The sequence below is a fragment of the Anguilla rostrata genome, chromosome 8 (genome assembly GCF_018555375.3).
Source record: "Anguilla rostrata isolate EN2019 chromosome 8, ASM1855537v3, whole genome shotgun sequence".
NCBI lineage: Eukaryota > Metazoa > Chordata > Actinopteri > Anguilliformes > Anguillidae > Anguilla > Anguilla rostrata.
Genome location: NC_057940.1, coordinates 18,876,787 through 18,895,984, shown reverse-complemented (window position 1 = coordinate 18,895,984; position 19,198 = coordinate 18,876,787). Strand labels below are relative to the sequence as shown.

General features: G+C 38.1%; 1 long non-coding RNA gene across 2 annotated transcripts in view; it reads right to left on the bottom strand.

Annotated features, from left to right (window-relative positions):
• The window catches only part of LOC135261045 (uncharacterized), a 159,989-nt gene extending 150,214 nt beyond the window's left edge, over positions 1–9,775 (bottom strand). For both annotated transcript variants that reach the window (XR_010331809.1, XR_010331810.1), the window contains exon 1: positions 9,295–9,775. This is a non-coding gene — a long non-coding RNA (uncharacterized LOC135261045). The remainder of the gene's footprint in view (positions 1–9,294) is intronic.
• Between the last annotated feature and the right edge of the window lie 9,423 nt (positions 9,776–19,198).

The following is a 19,198-nucleotide window of genomic DNA, read 5'->3' as shown; positions in this document are numbered from 1 at the left end:
TTGTCTCAGGGTCTGTTGGTTCTAGTAAAAATATGTCTGTTCAGCTGACACAGACACCCTGCTCTATGTATGGCCCTCGAGGGATTGAAAAACACACAGTCAGTGACAGAGGCTGTCTACCCTGTCCTGAGCACTTGGGAGACACAACAGCTCATCATCTTCAACAGCACACAGTCAAACGACAGTCACCGACTGGTCTGAAGCACATAATGAGTAACAATGGGGTTTGGGACCATTCTAACAGTCACCTTTCCAGTACTACTGCACAAGAGAGGATTTTCTCGGCTTAATAATTTGGTCACACTTTAAAATTGCGGACTGCTTGTAATGTGAAATTGTTCCAGACAAGGTCACAATCGCACATGTTGCATATATGCCTTTCCCATTATTTCATAATGTAATGTTTTTTTTTTTTTTTTCCAACATGGCAATCCTGGCCTCCTTGTTAATAAAACATTTGTTAATATATGAAGCAATGTACTTTATTCTGATTTGCAACTCTTATTATTTTTTATACATTTGTAAGTGGGTTGTATTCAAGTGTTACTGAGTGTTATCTCATGAGGAGCCCTCATCTGAAATTTCTGAATAGCATGCACAGAGAAAGCTTCCAGCAATATATAATTCCTCAGTGATTCTCAGGAAACACTTACAGCAAAAAAAAAAGTCCTGTTCAGGCTTGATACAGTTATTGTTGAGATCTCTTTCTTCCTCTATGACCTCAAACCCTCTGGTTTTGTTAGATGCATCCTTGAGGTCAGCTGACTGGAGAAGACTAACAGGGGCTGGGATGCATGGAACCATAAGAGATCACAACCATTTACATAACATCAGCGAGAGGGGACAGGTGAGTAAATGAGCTGAATGAATGCAGATGAACTCTGAAACAGCGATCAATTTGATCTTATTTGCACATTTCCAAATGCATAAATGTCACAGCAGTATGATAAATTTCATAGCTGTATATTATTAATTTGTTGGATTTATTAGGAAATGGGCAACTGTTATACCCCAGAATGATCACATCATAGGAGTCACAAGAATAACATTTAATCATGCTGGACATTAATGTTGTTCAGCCACATTACCAACTTCAATACCCTTCTTAGAACCTCTAATGGTATCTCTTTTAAGCGTTTTACTGCTGGTTTTAATTATTCTGGAAGTAATGTTTCCTCAGAGCAAAATGTCCTTTTTATAACCTCAGCTTTATCCACTTCTTAAATCAACTTTAGATCTCGAGAGACCGTACACTTCACTTGTTAGGTTGCATAGCAACTGTTCAAATAAATTTGCAACCCTGAATTAAAATTTGGGCTTCTGGTCTCACAGTGTATGTTTCTGGGTTTTCACTTTAAACTTCTAGCTCAGACTGAGAATGCATTGAATGTGCTTAAATTCGTTCTGTGTTGGTTCAGTCCATGTTCAGGTCCAAGTGTCAAAGTTGTACATTTTAACCTTTTTGGGCATGAGGACACTTGAAGGTTTGTTCCTTCAAGCATTCCTCTTTGTCCCTGTTGCCATACTTACTGCTCTTCTCTCTGGTAGCTAATGGAAATACCTCATTATTGGGGTACTCCTGCCCAGTGACATAGATGGGAATTTATTTTGGGGGGGTGAGCTGAGCAGTTACCTCCCCCATCTACCCCAGATCACAAAACAGACACACACACACACACTATCCCATCTCAATCATATTACTAAATTACTATTTTAATAAAATTATTCAAATTCAAATTTACTACAGAACTAAAATAAGAAAGAAAACTGTTCCCTACCTCACAAAACCAAGTCTAGCCATCTCATCTTTATGCAGCACTGGTAAAATGATGTATATTTAATAAATAGTAATCATGCAATGGTTATGATTAGCAGCGGGTTAATCATTGTATGGGTGTGTGGTATTTTCCAGTTGTCTTTCCACTGACTTCATAAAACTCTTGTATGTTGTCATTTTTTCTGCTCAGTTTTCTAAAGCTTACTTATCACCCAGTTTTTCCCTTTCATTCCAAAGCTGAAACAGCTGATCCTGCCTAAAGGCCTGTCCTATGGTGAAATATCCTTCATCAGTTTGGGAGGGCACATAAGCAAAACACGTGCGCACCTGACACAAGCAGACTGCAGGCACCCAGTCCCCTGGAGGAATGGCTTCTGTGCTGAAAGGTGGGTAGTGCCCTTCTTACTGATGCTGACCCTCCTTGAGCTACACAACAGCCAATTATGGACTGCCCCGCAGTACTACCAGTCAATTCCATACCGTGGCACGTTACTTAATTCATACGACTCTATTTCTTTCTTACTGAATTTGAATATTGGAATTGTTTGCAAAATATGTCAAATCAACTGTCTGGTTTAAACCATCAAAAAGCAGATGGATCATTATTTTCCCCATAGCTTCATTCCCAAAATGGTAAAAACCTATTTTCATAATCGACAGTTAAATAGTACTATCACAGACCACAGGACAAAATATAGTGAGTATTTGGAACAGTTGTTCGCGAGGCACCATTTAGGATCAGCTTTTAAAATGTAACATTAAATACAATATTCCAGATTCTAACACATTTCAATACTTAACCTTAAACCTTCACCTTAAAGTACAAACTGTACTAATTCTCCCAGTATAAACTCACTCACTACACTGACAATCAATTCTCTAAACTACACAAGCTACTTGCAAGAGAGGGAAAAGTACATTTTGCTTCTGTATCCAAATGGGCTAATTAGCTGAACATTGCCAAGGCAACTCACCCAGGAATGCTCTGTAAAAACATTTATCTATGTCTCACAACAGTTTAATATTGAGTTAATTTTGTAGAACGTGAAACACCGAATGCAAAGAGAACACTGCTTTTTAATTAGAATTAAGACTCTGACATACGCTCATAACAACTTTTCTGTCCTCTCCTGGAACACAATTGTGATTTTTTTTACTTTAAAAAAAAATCTAGATATTAATTTGGCTTATGTTTAAAGGCAAGTGTCCTTATATGCATGTGTTTGTACAGGTATATGTGCATTTATGTATTGTGCATGTATATGTGCATGTGCTCCCATAAATCCAATAATAATTATAGGCTTCATGTATAATATCTATTCAGTCATACAGATTCACACAGTTATAGCATTAGCCGCTTTTGCTACCTTCACATGCATCATTCTTACTATCTGGATATGAGGAATAAAACATCAGCAGTAGGTAGGCAGTGAACTCCATAATCGATGTGGAGTGCAACTAAAAGGTGTAATCAAGCACTGCCAAATTACATCTCCTTAGTGTCAACATTGGCCCCTTCGGTCAGGCTGCATTGTTGACAGAGACAAAGTAACCCATTTCCCAGCTCTCCAAGACTGCAGCCTAAGCCCCTCGCCAGGGAAAAGAAAAGCTCAATCCACAGAAAACTACACAGAAATAAAAGGGACGAAACATAGCAAATTAATCTGCGGCATAATTCTGCTGCGAGCAGAATCCTCTAATTAAAAAAAGAGTGTTCGATTTATCACGCTCGGAGAGTAAACACTGCATTTATAATGAGCGGCTCTTTCCAGTAGAGGTGAATGAAATGTCACTGCGAGCCGGAACCCTTTTGGGACAAGCTGGAAATCGGCACAGATTCTTGCTGAACTTTGCCCACTGGGAAATCAAAAGGCACGGTGTGCGCAAGCAAATGGGGCATTCCCTGTGGAAAAGTGGTTCTACTTCAAAGTGTTCTTTTTTTATTTATACCACATTAGACAAATGTCTTTATAATGGGTTCCGTGAATCCAGAAAGCACACAAACTACAGTCAATTTGTATCATCTCTAACATTTTTAATGAGAGAATGGAGATTAGTAGCCAACAAATACATGGCTTGTTATTATCTAATATATTATCATTAGAGGTGCACTTGAGCTCCGAACTAAAGTTTTTTGAAGACTTCAGAGACACATCATATTTACCACAGCTGTTAATGTGTGGGTGCCTCTGCTTCATAAACTCCACCAGATTCAGCACTGATTCTGCTGAAATATGAACCTAATAATGCAAAGGGCTAAACAGATTGTTTTTAGCAAGATGTTCTCTTCTTCCAGTGTTCACTAATTCATTATTTTTAATCCGCCTCAAGAAGCGACCTTCCTTTTTCCAATGGAAAATCAGTTTTGAAGTTTGTTGATACAAGTAAGTTTCATCGTTATGCAACCAGTCCTGTTCAAAAAGGCATGGGGATCTTTTAGCTGATGTGTTTCTGATTTCCATACAAACTTCTCAAAATAATGAATAGTTTTATGATTTGATGGAACGCAAGAACAATTAAATGCATAAAAACAGGCCAACTGCACAGTCAGCACATAGCTTGATTGAATCACTCAACTTTATTTCAGTATTCCTGGATTCTGCTCACCAAGAGGAGTTTGAGACTCAACATGTTAAATGAATACTGTCTGCATGCATGTTCCCTCATGCACAGTTAGTGTTATGGAACCAATGCACATTTTCATTTTCTGCTTGGTATGAAATTTTTATTAGTTGGATAATTGATATGGTGTTCCCAAGTGTACTTCCTTTAAGTGTTAAGTGCATTTTCATTGATTGTAAGCTACCTGATTAATGATAACAAATGGTCCTTTTTAGAACATATGATTAATTAGATATACTTCAGTATGCCTTGGCTGACATAGGCTGCTGTAGGCACTGTCCACTGCTCACCTGCTAAGTTGAAACAAGGAAAATAAATTAGTCTGAGGTGCTTGCGATTGTTCTGCAGTTTTGATTACCTCTAGAAAATGGTATTTGGGCTGGTTTATCGTTTTACTATAAATAATTAGACATTTCCTTTTTGTGGTTAATCTTCTGGGCATTCATATTTTGAGCAAGCATTTTGTACAATATCAAGCCACATAACAGCATTGTTTCTGTCAAGAATAAAATGCAAAAAGCCACTTTAGCCATCTTGGTCGCTAATTTGTTGTGGGAGACTTGCTAAATTCAAATGGTAGACATACAGTAGTATTGCTTCACAATGAATAATGCATTTTTCTTCAAGCTAAAATACTGTATCCTGGATTAATTAGTTGTTAAACATTCTGGAAGATGAAACATCTGCCCTCCTCCATATGTTGTTTTGTGTTGTTTCATTTTTGTGTGACTTCCTAGCCCTGTGTGCCTTGACTAATTAGGCTACATTTTAACCTCATAATTTGTATACTTTAAAGTCAGATTTGCAGTAATAACAGAAACCTTCCTCCCAGACATACACAAACAAGTCATAATTACATAAGATACTTTTAACCATGTACACAGTAAAATGTTCCGTTTTAATCAAACTGATTAAAGGACTAGGCGCCATTTTGGAACAAAAGGTCAGACTTCATGACTATCACGGTTGGAGAAACTGGTCATGGTGACCGGGTACAATACGTCATTTCCAGTCCTATAAAGTGAGCGCTCCCATCTCAGTTTCTTTCTCTTTGCCATTCTTTCTTTGCTGCTCAACAAGAGAGAGATGCACAAAGCATTCTCTAAGGGACAGGCCAAAAGAAAGCAAAGGCCTGCCTGCAAAAGACCACACGTAGAGATGCACTGCCTCTCTCAGGTTATAGCCATGACCAGCGGTTATAACTATAGAAACGCGTTAGCTATATCAAGTAAGCTAAAGGAACTGCATCCACACAGGGTCAGTTAACTGACTTTATGCACTTCTATCATTGTGCAACATAGCACAATGATAGATGATAGAAGCACAATGACGCGTAGCCTGTGTAGCTTCCTGCAACAGCGAGCTAGCACAGCTTCCAGCTACCACAGCTTCCAGCTACCAGCTCCAACTTCCCAAAAGGACTGAAGGATCAGCAAGAAAAAACAAGGATGGACATGGAGCTTTCCTACCAACAGCGCAACGGAGATCCAGAGATGGTGCCCAAGGAAGTTTGGACGAACAAGCCATGTGACTAATCACACACACAATTTATGCTCCAGCAATAAGACATCCAGGTATTTGCTTAGGAAGCTTCTGTCTGTTCTTTGTTTTCAAGTATGTTATTGATCGTAGGTAATGTTGTGTTTAGGTTATATCACATTGATTGTTAGTTGGTTACAGCCACCTATCCCACATCGCCAACATACAGTATATACTCTGGTACTAACATTAGCTTACAATCCACCTTCCTTTTAACCGAGATCTGTGCATGGATCTCTCCTGCACTAATATTTATTCATCCATATATAGTCTTGTATATTTAGAATGTCAGATGCACTCAGATTAGCTAGACATGGAAACACCAAATGTGGGAATATCTTCTAGATCTACAGAAGGCACAGGTAACATTCTCATGTATTGCATGAGTGAATATGTTGAGATCAAGTTGAGGTCTGGCTGGTGGTATAGGCAGAGAAACCAGCCAGCAGAGAATTGCAGTGGCCCAAACAAGATATATTGAATGGATTAGCCTAATTGTGTTGATTCCTGTAATGCTGTTGACCATTACAAAAATCATGTCAAAGGCAGGAAGACATGTCTCAGTATCGGAAGAGAATTCTGATTCTGGTGAAACAAGAGAAAGATACAATTATCATTGGCATTACACCAGTCTGACAGCTATGGGTAAAAATGAAACATTCAAGTGAACAGCCCTGAAACCAATCTACTTTGAGTAAAAATTAGATTGTTAGAGAGAAAAATGAGAAATTTAAACACAGTACACACTAAAATGACCTTGACACAGTACTGGAAGATCATTCTAAACCAAAAAAAAACCAGTGGCTTTCTTCCAGAAGGCATGTGATGCATACCTACTTGGCGGCAGGAGTTAAATAGCCACAACAAGGGAGGAAAGTAAAGTTAAAGTAGACAAAGGAAAGAAGATCAAGAGAGTTCCTTGAAAGAAAAGAGAGAGGTTGATTTTCAGGACACTGGAATTTGGGAACTGTCAGAGGAGAGACAGTCTGAGAGGAGAGGGAGAGTGACAGAATATTGGGTGAAAGTCATGGTGACAGATTCATCAAGTGAGTGTGGAACAAGGCCTTCTTAAACATGCTCACTGTGAAACGCCACTGCGGTTCTGCAGTGGAACTGCATCAGATGTAGGCAGGGATTACTGGTTCTGGTTAGATAACTTTTTTAAAGTTTTCAAATGGAACCCGATGAAAAATTTGCCTTTTGTACATTCTGCTGTCAATAGAGGCAAACCAATAGAGGTAACTTCCCAAGATGACACAAGGAATGGGGGAAGATGTTAAGAGCATACTGCACTAAGGGAGCCAGGAAGGAGCTTCACAAAGGATCACTGGCTGCCTTCTACAATAAATCCAATGAAAGGCAACTTTATCAACTGAATGACACTCGCTTTTGCCAACAATGGACTCCCTGACTGCCAGGGCATATTTTTGTTTGTTCAATATCCTTTATAATCACCAAAGGTTGTATGCAGTCCATGTTATTTTTAAACTCATGGAAAGAATGCATTTTACAAAGCTGTCCTGGAATGTGTTTTTTTTATTTGAGAACTATGGCGAGGGCCAGTCCAAAGGCCTGAATTTTATTTTATTTTTTTTATACATATTGCTATTTGAAGAGCATATTGCTTATTTTATGCCTAATTATAACATGTTGTTATTGGATATCTATTTTGAATGACATAAAAATGCACACATTTCTGAGTGCCCAGAACCAAAATGTTTAATAGTGCCGCAGGCAAGAGGCCAGAAAATTTCTCACACAGGTAGAAAAACGGGGATGGTCGTTTTTCGCTGTAGAGCTATTGTAAAATTTAACCTGAATCAATCCATGTGTGTGGATATCAATTAGCAATCATGTCTAATCTTTCCCGAGTGACCTCAACACCACCGGCCACCAAAGCTGAATAGTAATTTTGCAGTGGGTTACATGGCTTTCTGATTAATATAATTTCAGGGCAGTGAGTAAACTGGGGAAATGCATCCATGCAGGTGATACAGTATCTTCTAGAACCAGTCATCAGACAGTGCTTCAGCTATAGAACACTTCTGCATTATAACAGGAAAGGAGATATGTCTCCAAAGTACTCAGGAAGATGAGTCAGTGTTTGGTTCCACCTTAGCATGTGAAAATGTAAATAATTAAACAGCAAGGCAACTATGGCTTTCCTGTAATTCATTTTGCTGACCCTTTCCAAAGTCTATTATTAAATAGCCAGTCCTCTATCAAACTAAAGGGGGAAAACCAGTTCATGAAAATCTGCCTGTCAGCAACAATTCTTTTATTATTGTCATGATTGTTGGATTTCATCCATAAAAGAACAGCATGATTTTGGTGTGAGCATGTGTGTTGATCGCTCTGCTAACAATTGGATTTATATGATGGATGGCTGAAAATCTCCAGACACTGCAACAGAAATCAGTGCAAGATGAGAGATGGTACAGAATGGAGAAACTCAGGTGGAGACTGTTGGGGGGGGGGGGCATGGGGGGGGGTCGGACAGACAACATCGACTCTAAAGGGATGCAACCGTGACTTTTAATCGTCTGTTTACTGTTTATTAATAATAATAAATGTAGCTGCATGGCAGCAATGGACCGGGTTCCACTGAATGACAAGGAATGGACAAAACGGATCGTAAAGGCTAAATTGTTTGATTAGTCCAGATATACATCAACTGGACCAAGTATCACCTCTCTGTAACGCTGCCTCGGTACTCCTGGACATGAGATACAGGACCTAGGAGTTCTTTTAACCCTAAGATTACTCAGTATGTCTTAAGTGTGTTTCCCCTTTTCACTGGATATACTCTGATCACCTAGGTGAATATTATATGACCTTACCATAAGATATAAGATGGCCGATGGCCGAGGCGAGTATGAAATAAACACTCTTTAACCCCTAAGCTAAGTATGCAACAAATAAAGTGAACCCTTTCTTTCACTCAATGTAAGGTTACTGAACGTAATATACCTTTAAGTTCTAAGTACCCTTTAGCTCAAAGCTTAGTATGTATTCATAGAATAATTGAATTAAACAAGTTTAGCTATTAAGCAGTCCAATATTATTTAAAACACTATAATAATATACGTATACAATATAGTGTATTTCAATAATAATGTTCTATTAGCGTCATTACGTTATACTACTAAGTTCCAATATTGATATAATCCATGCAGGAATGGCTACCACAACATAAAACAGCTTAATTTAACAGCAGTGAAATTACAACCGTGTTCACCTTAAATACAACCCAATTGCAAACAATTGGTGGGCCCACACACAAGATAAAACAAACTAGCCAGCAATAATAAAGAATAGAAGAACCCCCGTTGCAGGCCTTATCGAAATGTGCTTACTGTGAACGATGCAGATTTTCTCCCTTGTTGCTAGAGGCGCTTCCGTGCTTTTCGGGTCACACGGAGCGCTGTCGGGTTTCCAGGTGCCAGAGGTGCTACTATGCTATTCCTGGTAGCATAGAGCGCTATCTGGATAAATGGTCAGTGTCCAGGTTCCAGTCCTCAGTGCTGAATGTGCGCTAGCGTTATGTTAACGCGAGCTAAATTGCCATAATAAAGCTAAATGCAAGCTGAAGCAACACTCTGTAGCAATAGCAAGCTAGCTAGCTCCGATAATACTTAACAGGTGCTCACTGATGCGGATTCCACTCGAATCTCCCTGATAACAACACACGCACTTTGACAATGACGTTGATGAATATAACGTTATTCTATTAAAACCAGCACTTTTACTAGCACTATTACAAGCACTTAAGGATGTAGCTAGGCGCTACAAATTGAAAACAAACCCACATAATTGCACCATAGGCTGCACACTGCTCGGAGGATAAGGAAAGAGAGAGATTTTAATTGCTCACACGTCTTTACAGTAATCCCGCCCCTGACCTATCATAATTGTAGAAACTTGTCTTGTTGTGTTGACAAATCAGAAGTGCAGAAAAGAAAACTTAATCAAGTTAGATTGTATAAGTGGGCTGTGTCTTTCAATCTTAACCATTTAAAATGTGAGAACTTTATTTAAACCAATGAAATGAACATAGTACCTAACATTAAGGCTGAGATATTAAGGCAGGTTAATTCACAGGCATATATACATGTCTGTGGGTTAATTAACCCTCCTGTTCTGTTCATTTTTTAGGTACAGCAAAAATGTTCCCGGGTGATATAAACATACAGGGGGGGTTTGCAAATACATGAAATGAACCATTTTCATTTAGAATGTTGATTACACTAATTAAGGCCAGTAGAAGAAGTTTCATACTGAAAAAATAATTTTAAGTATTTTTCCTAGATTTTCAAACTTTAAAAAGGGTCAATTTGACCCGCAACATAACAGGAGGGTTAACCAGGGGTTATATCTCTAAAACAAGCGGGACACCGGGCTGAGCCTTTCAGTGCTTATTACAGCGCCCCCTATGGGCCAATCAGTGCCACTTTTTGGTGTCAAAGATAGGCTTGGCAAAGTTTAAACAGCTTTATTTTCTTCAAATATCAAGATATCACCACGACACTTGGTAGACATGTTTACCATCATGTTTCTGGTCGCCCTGACAAATTCCAAGTGGATTTATTACTGTGTCATGATTTTACAGCAAATTGAATTTCTTTGCAATTTTTTTTTAAAATTGATTGCCTAATAATTTGCCTAATTAATTTTTGACGAATCCCTTAGCTTTTCTCAAACTATGTTCATGCATATCCTGTGGACCTGCCCTGAAAATTTTGCTTCATTCGGACTTATGGTTCATGAGAAGAAATGGCGGAAAGAAATTACAGGTGGACATTATAGGTCCCAATTGCAAAATTGTTCAGGATGTCCAGCTGCAATATGTGTATGAAGTTTCACTTCGCTAGGACCAAGGTGGTGGCAGCAATGAGCCTTTGACTTAGAATGCTTATTGTAGCGCCCCCTATGGGCCAATATGTGCCATTTATTTATGGCCTACGGGTGGCATGGATTATCTTTGTGCCGAAATGGACAAAAAGTTACCAATGTATGGACGAGTTATTAGACAAAATACAGGAGAATGATAATAATAATAGGAATTCCAGCAATTACAATAGGGTTCTCTGCTTCACAGTGGAACCCTAATAATATATTGTGTATAAACAGCAACTTTCATCTTAAGATCTCAAAAGATTTTCAAGTGAAGAGAAACATTGAATGTGCCCTGTCGCCACCTTGGTAATGCAGCTTATATCGCTCGATATAGCTTACAGCAGTGGTCTCAAACTCGTTGCCATGGAGGGCCATGTGTATGCAGGTTTTCATTCCAACCAATTAATGCTGCCTTAATTGAGTCCAATTACTCATTCAGCCATATGCATTTAACTGCATTGAAGCACAGAATATAAGCAAGTTTTTATTTAGACAATGCGGGTCACCATAGACGTCGGGTCACCATTATGTGCAAACCTGCATCCCTAATTCAGCAAATAATTGAACTAATTATATAATCAAGATCTGAGGCTGGAATAAAAACCAGTGCACACACGGCCCTCCATGGCACTGAGTTTGAGACCACTGGCTTACAGAGTATCAAAGTAAAAAAAATAACAGACTGAGATGGTGGCGCTTTCAAGAGAAAGCTAAGGGAGTATCCTGAATAAGGTAAAGCAGGCCTGGTCAAGCTCAGTGCAAACTGTAAGCGTCAGAAGACCATCGGGCCAGCAAAGACTGCTGAGGTGACTGGTGGTGCTCGGTAGCAGATGCTCTTTAATTAACATGGGTGGGCGTGAGGTGGGCTGGAGGCTCTGCAGGGCAAATGAGGCAGGTCCCGAAGACGGGTTGATGAGTTGGGATGTAAGCTCAAAGCTCAGGCAGTGTGACCAGGTCTCCTCCTTTTACATGAAACACCTCAGGGAAGAAAAGATTAAAGGGGGGGAAATCTGGTGAGGCAGAGCCAGACAGAGAGCAGCCGTGCTCCATCAGAGAGTGCCCCGACTCAGTCCAATAACGTGGCACATCAGCACTGTTGACCTGGGGATGATCTGATTAAAAAACTGGTGCATGGAGCAACTAACAGAACTCGTTTCAATTATTTATTAACACGTGTGTCCCCTTCACTTTGATAGCAGTAACTCCAGTATGCAGTGCAGGGTTATATTAATGATAAAACAAATAAGGAAAATATTTGCGCATAATGTTATCCATCTTTTCTGCCTGTGTGCAATGTTGAGCCGTTTTTTCTTTTAGTTTTGATATACAGATAGGCTACAGCTCCTCATTTTAATTACAGTCCTCATAGAAAGTAACAATTTCGGCCAAAAGCTTGACAGACTCTGTAGTAGTAGCTATTGCTATGCACAGGAGTGCTTTGATTGGTGATTCAGCTAGCTGCAGGATGGCTCAGAACAAGCTTCCAGATACAGAAAGTGGAGAGAAAAATGTGTAAACAAGCTGATGATTATGCAACATGTTTGGAATTAAAATCAGAATTTCACCCTGATATGTGCATAATTATTTTTATGATCTGATTTTTTTTGGATTAGGCTATTTGTTCAACCAATTTTCACCTGATTTTTTATTATTTATTTTAAATAAAAAGGAAAACAATGAGCCTTCAATATACTTTGCTTGAATAGCTTTTGAACCAAATATGCACTTTGCACACGATGCACTTCACTTCAGACCCTACTTTAGAAGGAAACTGTGCAAAATTATTCAGTAACCAGTGCAGTGAAAAAGAATCAGAATTTATTCAAGTATAAATTATTTTCAAATGTATATGGCTTCAGCACTACTGCTGAAAATGTATGTGTATTTTTCAGTTTGCAGCGCAACTACCCAACTGTGTGCTCATGGCAAGTGGGTCACAACTCTGGAGTTCCCCGTCGATAAGTCACTGAGTCATAAACTAAATTTGGAGAGAGCTGGAACTCCAATTGCATGTGAAAGGGTATTTATGTCCAGGCAGAACATATCAGTGATATTATCCTGACATTATAAGGTTTATGTTGCAGCTGAACTATGTTCTCAAGTCATAATAACATTTTAGAAGACTAAGTTTTTGTGACATAACCAGCATGTACTAAAGAATATGCTTGAACACAAGCATGCAGCCAGGTAGCACTGTAGTCTATTGATACATCTATCACTGTGAACTGTTCTTTATTTTCCTTTTAGGCAAATACACATTGCTCTTATTAATCACCTGTACAATTTTGGTTCCTGAAATCTCCAAATCCAATCTCCAGTTTATGTTGAAGAAGAGAATGCGAAGTGAATGCAACTTTCTAAGCAATTCTGCAATAACCGGTATTTTGGGATTTCTGTAATTAATTTAACTATCAAGGTACTGAAAGACAACCATAATCTAGGAATTTATACTGACAGAAAAGGTTGCAGGAAAAAGTACTCTTCAGGGGAAAATTAAAAGCTTGAATGTGGTATCGGTGAATAACAAATTCAGTGGGAGTGAGTAGATACATCAGCCATCCTACGCATAATACAACCTGTTATTTTGCAGACAATTAAATATGCTGGCTCCATTGAAAATGCAATCTGTTTATGGGTCACATGTTCAGCAAATCAAATGCATTTTTAAATTATCTCAGACACCCATTCTGACTCAACATAAGCAAATGATCTCATTAGCACCTACTGACTACATTCTAAGCAATAAGAGATCACTCTGTTTAGTGTACAGTCCATATTTATTGCCATAAAATAGTCAATTATCATCATCTTGCAGGCACCATTATCCTACATTTCATGAATACTCTTGGAATATGTAAAAAAAAAATAGAACTTGAATTTTATAAAAGGCATTTAAAAAAGATTAAATACAACAACAACAAAAAAATCCAGGTCATGTGAAATGCATTAACAAAGCCATAATACCCACACAAGGAAATATTTGAACATATATGCTCAAAGATAAAATATTGTTGAATACAGATCTTTTACTTATTCATGATCAAATCAATTCAGCCTGCTTTATTAGCATGGCAAGTATAAATAAATTAACATTAATAAATAAAAGTACAAATTCATAATCATGAAGAACTCCATCAAAAAAATATATATACTACATGCACACCTACACTGACATCTATATGAAAACATAACCTCTGATCTGCTGTTTGCTAGGTGCATTTCTCTTTTCTGCGTAAGATTTGCGGTTTTAAGCTTTCATTTCATCATACCTAAGTATTTGGAGTCAAAAGTAACATTAGCTTTACTTTTATGATACTTGGACATATGTAGATGTATATCTTTATGTATAGATCAGTTTTATATATATTTTTTTATTTGTTGCACCCCACAGCTAATTTAAACCTCCTAGCTATAGCGTTTGTCATTAGCATGCTCAATATTGAGTCCTGTTATGGTTTTAAGATTTTGTTTCATAACATATATACCAATTAATTTTTAGTGAAAAGTATCAGCTTTAATTTGATGATACTTGGGCTTATGTACATATGTATATTTGTATATATGTATATTAGTCCAATGAATATGAATTAGTCCACTATTTACTTTTGTGTTCTCACCAAATTCTTGGAATATCTGTTTCGTTGTAGAAGTTGGGTGAACAAAGAAAAGCCGTTGCAAATAATAACAGATATTTATTTGTGCGATGGCCAAATTTTTTTTTTACAGTGCTCATCTAAACCAGTTTTAACAACTGTGTCCCAGCTGGGATCTGAATACGCATGTACCTCTGATCCAGAATAGTTGTGCTAATTACCAAGCCAGAAACTGTACTGAATATTACTTCCTGCACTTCAGTGCTCTTTACCTTTGGGCTAAGATGAGCTCTGACATGCTACAAGAGGATGTAAAATAAGCAGTGCATACACTATATAAACCTAGTATATAATCCAAAATGTAAGACCTTAGGTTACTATTTTCTCAATCTGCAGAGGAAGTTATATGAATAGATAAAATATTTGTCACGAAAGCCATTGTTTTGTGTAAATTCAAGCTCTGGGTTTCTTAACAAGGGTCTGCCAAGTTGAATCACGGCATGGTAATTTATGCTACAACTGAATTGTGCGCTTTGCACATGTAGTATGTGTAAAATCTCATTATAGTTTGTGAATGGACACAGCTATAGGAGGGACATTGACTCCAAAAACATGTAAAATAAAGCCAGTGCCTCATATGTGTGCAAATTATTAGCTCCATATTAGCTCCTGTCAGAGAAGAAGGGTTGAAAACACTTTTCTGCCAGGCAGCTTCTTAATTGTTTGTGCAGCTGGCAAAGCAGTCAGCTTGACCAGTGCACAGCATGAGCAAGTTATTTCAGTTCTGTCCCCTACTGGTATGCCATATTGGTTCTTGAGGTGCCTTCACAATGCGGAATATTTATTTATTTATTTATTTATTCATTCATTCATTTATTATTTTATTTATTTAGCCATAAAAAAGCTCCACAGCACACTGGAAGAATTTTGCAAATATTAAACTAATTCTTAGCCTTTAATGACTTGATCAAAAGCTCCCTCCTGCTATGTGTGATTGTTAGCTTTTGAACCCTTCCACAGTAATTATCAGTCTGCGTTGTTTTTCTTGTGAATTGCCAATCACATGTAAAACTGGAGATGCTGCATGATGGCAGATCCATGTAAAGGTTCATGAATAAATCCATAAATACATCACAGTGGACCTCATAGCTCTGAATCCTATGATGTGCATGGCTTTCATTCTCTGCTATGATAAAGTGCTCTATAATCTCTTTTCATGCACTGAGGGTGTTGAATTATGTATGTCTTATTTGTTATGTTGCATGGGAGCACTACCTGTATAGCCAATATTTATTGATTAATTGACAGGTGTAATTTTAGAGAACTACCAGTTGTGTTAATAGATAATGCCAAAGCACCCTCTGTCTCAATGATAAAGGGCAATACGATGAACAGCAGAATGATGCTTTTAGCCCACTGCTACTGGGAAGGGGGGAAGGGCATTGTGTGCATGTGTTTCTGCATTATACAGTCATGCAGAGACACACACGTGAGTTCAGTTTCAATTAATGCTGTAACTACCATAAATGGTTAGTCATGTATGCTGCATTGGATAATATATCTAGATTATGACATACCTATGTAATACCCAGCTTCACAATCAGCGCATCATTTCTTTTTGGCATTATTTAAATTATTAACCTACTCTGAGTATTATTTCATTTTCAGTTATGATTATTATGATGATTGATGAGTGTTGATGATTATTATCATCATTATTAGGAGTAATAGTATGTTGGTTGATTTACCTACTGTGAATGAAAAGCTCCTAATTTGAATGTGATTGCCAAGCAAATGTGAATGTGAATTCAGCAGAGCAAAGACAAAGTAGATAAAATAAACACAGTGGAAAAGGAAGAAACAAGTAATTCACCTTGGGGAATCATAAGACAGGACACAGGGGTTGTTACTGGTTTACAGAAAGGAAGTATCTGTTTAGATTGATCTTTTCAAAAGTCCCCCAAGTCTTAAACTTACCCACACATTGCCCGAACCATCCACCTGATTTTACTGTCAAGTTTGACTATAGAGTCCCAGTGCATGCTTTTGAAATATCCGGCTGGTGCAGTCAAGGTCAGGTAGCATGTTTTCTACAGAAAAATAATAGGAATGCTGTTTCTTAAAAATATGATGTTGCCTCAAAGAAGAGCTTCCCTTGATGGCCTAATGATTGGGGGGGAAGCATGTTTGTTTGTACAAAGACTGAAATGTAAAACTGTTTTAGAGCCCTAATAAATGATAATTATTTCCTGGTGCTCTGGCTAATACCTGTCAAGCTGACAAGTTAAATATTTCATCCCTCTCAATGCTAGTATGCTGCATGTGCAGCTGAGGTTTGTTCACTATTCACCTAAAAAATCTCCTGTATATGCCTTTAAAATAGAACTTAACACATTTTGTCTATAGGATCAATCAAAAGCAAATACAACATATTGTTGTTCCACATAAACTACACTCATAAACGCTAAAACCATTTTAAGGCTGGAGCCAACAGCAACTAATGTTGGAAACGCATAAAGCACATTGAAGGGTATGCATTTCATGTCACAGTAAATTCATATGTTGCAGGTCTTGGGGCGAAAGTCCCTATTCCCTATTCTGAAAGCCACAAAGATAATCAGGCCTTAATAACCTTGGCAATTTGGATACAACAGAAGACAGGCCATAGAACAATCACTTTCTCCATGAGGCCACAGTCAAATTATAGCAAATCAACACTGTTTTAGAAAAGGCTAATGGGAAAACAGGCCCATCTCTCCAGCCATCCACCATCCCCTGTGCTTGTTGTCTGGTTGATGATCCTTTCCTTTCTTATTTGAATTACAAACCATTTTCCCACAGAAACAACCAGCCACGTAGCTAACCCTTTAGATAATGGTATGATAAAGAGTAAGAGATGGGACAAGAGACGGCAGAAAAGGAAAGAAAAAATGAAAGAAAGGCAGGTGAGTTGGGAATTCACACTGGGGCCCAGGTTTTTCAATAGCTGTCAGCCAGAAGGGATGAACAGGATAAGCAACCTCCCTGAAAATACCGACCTGACAGGAAAAGACAGGCCCACACTACTGCACTATTTAAGTGTGGGGGATGCTGCAGTTCACACATCAGTCACCTCACAAAATATTATGTTCTTCAACCATGGGAGAGATTTCACAAAATCATATTTTGATGGGACCAGCTAGGAGTGAAGAAAGAATGCAGGGCAAATGGCAGTTCAGGCAACTGAACATGAACTCCTATAGTAATGGATTGAACTTACTATATAGTGCCTTGTAGGATCTCAAAGCATTATAAAATAGTGTTAATAGTGCTCAAAGCACTATTAATAGTGTTACAGATAACATTCCAAAGATGGCCATGATGGAATTTGAAATGGCCTTACACTGAACAGGGAATCAATTAAGGTTAATAGTTTATATTTAATTTGTGCAGAACAAGACTTAATTCTCTTTGATACCCAATTATGGGCATGATAGATGGCAGTATCTTATTTGATACATTCAGCAGATAAAATATAAATTTGACCAGTGTAATATATTACATATATACATTGCATTATAATATTAAGTCCCCTCAATGAGAATCAAAGTGATTTGCGGGTCATTCTATCATTGCGTGGCTGTGTGATAATCTGATAATGATGCGGGCGCATATAATCACGCGCGCGCCTTTATCTGCTGAAGCGCATATTATCATGAGCGCGCCTTTAAGCATTGAAGCGCTCAAACCCGCTACTTCCGCATTTTTCACTCCCGGACAATTTCCCACCTTTAAAATAAACTTTCACGAACTTATAATTCACTGTACATCTTTTCTCTCATAACTGTTGCATGGATTAATAAGTGCATAATTAATTATCATGTCATGGATCAGCTGAGAGAATGGTATAAACCGTGTTTAAATGTGAAATGCTTTTTAATTCATTACTCACGCTCAACTCAGTCGATTCACCTTCGCGTCTGGTTTCCCACTCGCAAACGAAGCGCTATGGCACGCGTATTGTTAAAGGAATAAGCGCCCCTATTGTGTTAGTAATGTTAGTAATTAGTAATTATTTAGTAATGCTGTACTGGCTATATACGCTTGGTGTACACGGTATTGAAGTGTGAAAATATTCAGGTTTTGTACAAATGTATTTTATTCCTTATGAAAGGTGCAGAGACATGCATATGTCGTTTCTGTAAATTGTTTAACTAATTGCCCTGTGGGAATTTGAATGTGGTTTGTCCCTCCACTTTTCCAGGAGGCTGAAGAGTATGAAAGCCAGTCTGTGCGGGACTGTTGGGGGCTTGGTCTGTATAACTGCTGCGAGTTATTGCTGTCAGTGAGTTACATGTTTTACAGTGAGCGCAAGTTGGACATAGACTAAGTCAAGTCTGAATACTTTGTAAATATTTATTATTTTCTTATTTTTTTGTCAAAGTCTTTATTTCACTGTAAATATTTCATACTTTCTATGTACCGACACAGTTTTTGGATAAGCTCTGCTGAAAGAGTGATAGAAGCTATGTGGTCCCAAATAGGATATATGGGCTTACTGTAAATGAGGCATGTTTTATAAAAGTGCAAAATCTGTAAATATTGCCTCTGGTTTTAATATCAAAAATTGGCAATGCACTGTACAGTGCATTACTCTAAGTGTATGGATTAAGCTCTTTAAAAGAATGTCTGAATATTAAGAATTCTGCCAAGTTGCGAGTACCTGTTGTCTGAAGTACAGTAGACATATACAGGGCTGCAGCAGTAGTGAAATGTCTGTACTGATACACCT